Source organism: Pinus tabuliformis, chromosome 1_2 (genome assembly GCF_031772625.1).
Source record: "Pinus tabuliformis cultivar Carrire ecotype Pingquan chromosome 1_2, CPIR1, whole genome shotgun sequence".
Classification (NCBI taxonomy): domain Eukaryota; kingdom Viridiplantae; phylum Streptophyta; class Pinopsida; order Pinales; family Pinaceae; genus Pinus; species Pinus tabuliformis.
The window spans coordinates 1,006,707,375-1,006,713,374 of NC_142298.1; positions in this window are offsets into that span (position 1 = coordinate 1,006,707,375).

A 6,000-nucleotide genomic window follows, 5' to 3' on the forward strand; every position below is an offset into this window, starting at 1 on the left:
TTGCACAAATTTAATTTAAAAACGGCATGAGTTAATGGAATGGTGGGATTAAGCCACGAATTAGCAAGGTTAAGCCGATTGTCTTCTCTAGCACTCAGCCGGCAGTCACGCAGTACATGTGGATAGGTGACTCACGTGAAAATTAAAAAAAAAACAGGAAGTGTTGGCCGTTTGAACTCTAGTGCAATTGATCCAGAAGAGAACATGCAGTTCATGATAGCACTGCAGTCTGCATGTGGCCACGTATGCCTGGCCACTTCACTTCCTCACCACGAATCACGCTGTAATTGAAAAACAGGCTCGGCTGGCTCTCACCATCCGCTGATTAATTTGCACTTGCAACATTCTTAGCCGAAGTATGTGTCCTCTGCTCCCACAATCGGTTAACCTATCGCCCTCCACTGAGCTTTGCAGCCTGGTTCGAATTTCTCTAGTGTATCGGGCTCACTCAAAGGCAGAATAACATTCTACAGGAAACGGGTGGGGTCTTCTACAGGAAGTATGGCACAACATTCTGGACCAGAGAAGCCCGGACTTTTCTTCATCGAATTTGGAGTTCTGAGAGAGGTAGGATTGGAAAAAACACTCTTCCATGCATGATACATCTGAAAGGTGGCGAATTAAAGTTGTTTTTGAATAAGAAAATATGGAACAAGTCTTCCTGTGAATCCAGAATAGCAGTTTTCCTGTGTGTTACACGGAATGTTTCAATTGGTTCTGCGTCAAATTCTCTTCCACAGTTCCTATTAAGAAATTCCTCTGTTGGAAGCGATAAACCATTGTAACACTCACCTGTGCACATATCCAATCTCTGTTTTGCAACTGTTACATGGTTGGTGTAAAAATTAGCTCTGCACTATGTCTGTGAGAGCTTAATTCTTGTTGATCAGTCGAGTTTTGGGGCAACAACAGTATTATAACCCGAGAAGTGGTGAGAGGAGAGATCTACACAGTGATGAAACTCTGTCATAAGAACCAAGAAGAAAAATCACATCCGAATTTCCACCTTAACCAGAGATCAAGCCAAAAATAGGGTGTTTTCACCATGCCTGGAGGGTTTATCAGAAAGGAACCCTCAGACTCCAAGAAGTTGAGGGAAACTCCTGAGGTGGTAGGACTATTTACCTGTGAACTCATTAGCCAGATCACTGGATTTCCATTGGAGATGCCCTGGGATAAGGAGGAAAGGAAGTTGGGCCAAAAAAAAAAAGCCAGAAAGGAATTCTTCCTACCAGAAGAGCAGTATTCAGAGGATAAAAATGGGGTCTAGAGAGCTAGCCTACAACCATTTTGGGGTGACTTCGGCCTTCAAATTGTGAAATATATTACCTGTGAAGGGCGATTAAGAATTGTGTATGGTTATCACTTCCGCTTGTTAATAGAGCTCAGGCACATGATGGATTTGCCCTCAAAACAAAAATTGAGCATTACATACTTTCTCATATAGTCATTGGTTAAGTGTAGCACGAAATTGAAGGAGGAAACACCAGACCAGCTGGCCCATCATGGGCTTATCAAGCTCCTTGTAGAAGATGCTCTCCATACTTATACTGTCCCTATTTCTTGGGAGTTTTTCCACAATATGTCCAAGGGTGATGACATCCAGACTCTGGCTGAAGAGTTCACCTCATCCAGCAGCAAGGACCCGGAGCACATCGAGGCAGAGAGGAAAATAGAGGGGAAGAAAGCTAAGGGTAAGAAAACCCAGGGAAGACCATCATAGGAAAAATCACAGGAGAAGCCACAGGAAAAGCAAGAAACAGGACAAGCTGTTGAGGCCAAAGCTGCAGGTGAGATAAAGACACAAACACCCTGGAAGAAACAATTACAAAGCAGGGCAGACAGGACTGAAAAAGTCCAAACAAGTGAAGACAAAACCAAGGCAACCACACCAAAATTAAAAGGGAAGACACCCCTAGACACGCAGACCAAAACAATGAAGACACTTTCTACAGGAAGCCAGAAAACAGTTGACACAGGACTTTCTACAGGAAGTCTGGAAACAGAGCAGAAAAGGGAGAAATCGCCTGAGATTTTGGCCAGGGAGGCGGTAGCAGTGCTAGATGCCCTAAGCACATCTCCAAAGCAAAAAGGGAAGCAAAAAAGGGAGCCTTCCATGTACTTTAAGGCAAGAAGGAGCATGTGGATAAAAGCTGGCAGACCCTAGCCACAGTCAGAGGAGCCAATTACAATTGAGGACACCACAGCTAAACAAAAGGAAGAGTCTCCTTCAAAGAGATCCATCATCTGTGAATGAGGAAGCTAAAAACCTTCACCTAGAGAGAGCAAATCAAGATGATGGACTCAAAGACAGTTCTACAGGAAGCTGAGACAGTTCTACAGGAAGCTACAGGACTTTCTACAGGAAGTTCTGTATTTTTAACAGAAACATCCTGTAGAAGCCTTTGGGCAGGCCAGAATCAATTATGGAGAGGGATTGGAAGCTTGAAGTCTATTGAGGAGGCATGCAACCACTCTTTTCTTCCATCCTCCACTGGTTTCATATCCTTTCACCACCATTGCCGCCATCAGATTGAATATACTTGCACAATCATACCAAGGCTGAGAATTCACTAGGAAAAGGAACATGCAGTGGGAAGAAGCAAAGAAGCATGGTTTCATGACAGAAAAGAGGACATCACTTCAGAAGCTTGGCATGACAAGGAGGCCACCAGGGCCATCAAAGATGAGGAGAGAGATTGGTTGCTCAGAGGATGAGCAACACTTTCAGTAGGGGGGTGATGATGAGCCCCAAAAATGGATAATTATTTGGGCTCATTCAACCTCCTAATTTGACTTAATCCACCATTCTCATTAGTTTATTGCATGTTTTTAATTATATTTATGCTAATAGAGTGAATTGGGTTAGTCATTATGCCAACAAGTCTAATGTGTGCTTTGTGTAGCCTTTTTGGTCAATTTGGAGACAAAATTGAAGGTCTTAATGAGCACTTGGCAGCCAAATTCGTGGGAGAACAAGGGAGAGGATTTGTAGGAAGGTGTCCCCTTCATTTATGGGCCCTTACCTCGAATTCTCCACCATCATCTCGGAGTTCAAGGGCCACCGAATCAATCAACACAAGGGCAGCCAAGCAAGTCAAGTAGGACTGCTGTTAACTACAAGTCTTGGGCAACCAAGTCCCTAAATTTTAGGAGGACTGTTGGGTCCTCAAATTGTATAAATAAGAAGGCTTATGGCCTCATTTTTGTTAGCCAGTGGATGTTAGCTAGTTAGCCAGTAGATAGTAGCTAGTGGTTAGTCATTTTGTAGCCAATAGTTAGCTAGTTTGTAGTTCGATTTTTATGCAATAGATTAGCTTTGCTTTCAGCTCATTTTCAAGTCCTTCTTGTGGACAGTTTTGATGTAACTCTTCATTTCTTGATCAATAAAGATGAATCCAGCTTTGCACCAGCTCTAAATCTCTTTTGGGAGGCTATAGCTCTTGGGGTTGGGCCCATCCCAAGCGCCCAGTACCTCCTTCGTTTATCTTTATGTGTTTGCTGCGTTCTTAAAATAAAATCTGCTATTTAGATTTAGATCTTGCTTCGTTATTTAGATTTATTTTGATGGTTAAAGTAGCTGTTTATGTTTAGAATATATTGGTAGGATAATAACAGGAAAAAGCTCCAAAAAAGGGTCAGCAAACGCTTTTGGTTTCACCTCTTCCTTATTGGATCAGGGGCTGGAGTTGAAGTAACCATGTTGTCCCAAACAAAAACACTTTCTTTGCTTCACCATGCAATCATTAGTGTTTGAATCTCGTTCGTAGAACTTGATATCAGTTTGGATGCATGCTTAGTTTTACAATCACTTAGTTTCATAGTTGTTTCACATGGTTTCACTGCAAATAAACTTCCGTTCATTTCCTTTTGCTGTTAGGTCAGATTAGAGTGAAGTAACTAGGTCATAGGTTTTATAACTAGATCTTTGTTTTCTTGCATGTCTTTGTTTGGTCAGTTTGAAAAACCACTTGCAGAGTACCTGTTATCCTTCCTTACTTGCCCATACTCCATCCAACCTACCTGCTTCGCCCTTCACTTATAACCCTTACCTTACATTTGCCTCATCCGCTTACTTTGCCATGATTCTCATCTTCTTGTGCAACATCGCTTCATCCATCCTTGAACAAATCCAATCGCTCCTTAGCCTCATCCACCAAGTCCTAGACCTCTTCACACCCCTATTTCACCTCCATACTCATTCCTCCATCTTTTTCCCTCCATCCATGCTCCAAAATCCCATTTCGAAACATCCTGTAGAAGAATTACAGAACATCTTGTAGAAATCCTGAACATCCTGTAGAACCCCTGCAGACTTCCTGTAGAAGCTCATAAACACGGTTTCTTGGCAGCCAAACTTTGTGAGACTCTCTGGAAGGGTGTTAGGGACCCCTTAGACCCTCTATGAACCTTCCCAACCTTTCCCAAGCATTTCTCCTCCTTGATCCACCTCTGCACAGTCAAAAATAGTTAGAAGCACATGCATGATAATTCCAACAACTTAAACAAAAATACAAAAAGATGTTTTCTTCAGATAGAGGTAGTCTAGACACATGTACTTTACCTTCATAGAAGTAATGGCATCTCTTTTAGTAGTTTGCATGCTCTCCTTTGCGTCAGTAGGACTAGTTGGTATAATTAGGGTTTGCTAGGGTTTGCGTTTCTTTTTGGCTTTCATTTTCTTTTTGCAATTAGATTAGCTTCCTTCGAGTTAGCTTTCATCCATCAATTAAAAAGATTCTTCTAAGAGCTCATAGAAGTTGGCTTAAGCTCCTAGCGGACTTGTGCCAGCTGACCAAGTGACAGCTGCGGCAAGAGCTAGTACTTGTGCATACAGCACCGTCGCTTCCAAGTTTGTTACGAACTACCGGGTTGATAAAATTAGAGAAGGAAGCTCCAAGAGTTGTAGCATTATTGCTACAATACTGGAGCCCACCAGCTACGAAATCGATTAATTTTAGTGTATCTCATCAAGTGGAAGAACTTACCTACTGAATATTCCACATGGGAGGACAAGAATTTTATACAGAAGCATCAAGAACTACTCAAGCGTTGAGGACAACACTTTTTGAAGGAGAGGGGCATGTTAGGCCCCTACACAACCTCCTATATATAGAAATTAGGTCTTGTCATTTGTATCATCGAAGAATTGTTCATTTGTGTAATGTTAAGGAGGTTTCCCCCTCGAAGAGGCTGAATTATAAGGCGTTGATCTATCTTTTCTATGTCTTTTGTGAGTTGGTTTCATAACATTGATCATACTCAATCATAATTAATACTAAGTTCATCAATTACTTCTAGGAAATTAACATAAGTTACAAGAGGTACTTAATAGGCGTGAAATATATATAAAAATGATTAATAAAGAACTTTAATAAATCTTCATGTAAAATATGAAGCATGTGCATGAATAGGTAGTTATCTTGGACTAGTGCAGGAAAGAGAGGTTTATGTTGAGATAAAATAGAGGTTATTGTTTATAGAAATGGGGTAAAAATAGGGCAATTTGGGACACCAACATCCTCTCATCCCTAAGTTGTTGTGTGTCCTCACACAACATTTCACCTCTGCAAAAAAATCCTCGAAAATGAATGGCGAGCTCCTCAATCCTGAACTTCAATGTTTATTCCTTCTTTCACTATCTTTGGCTTTTTGTCTCGGGCTCTTCGTCTGCTTAGTCACCTTCTTGAGGTGTTTATAGAATTTGGAAGCCCGATACTTCCATACCTTTACTTGCTTCTTCTGCCTTTTTACCTTTGCAAGTAGCTCCACCTCGCTCTGATTCTGCCAACTTTGCTCCTTCGCCTCCAAGTCATGAACTTGCTGCTCCAAATCCACTATTCGGCTGTTGAGGTAGAGAGTGGAGGGTGTCGTGCTAAGATCTTTAGGAGTGAATGTCTTCTCTCCAATAGACTCGAAACAGGTTCCGTCGTTGTCAAGGTCAAGGCCGTCAAATGTTTGCATTATGACATCGCCAAGGGTTTCTGCACTCGGGGTTTT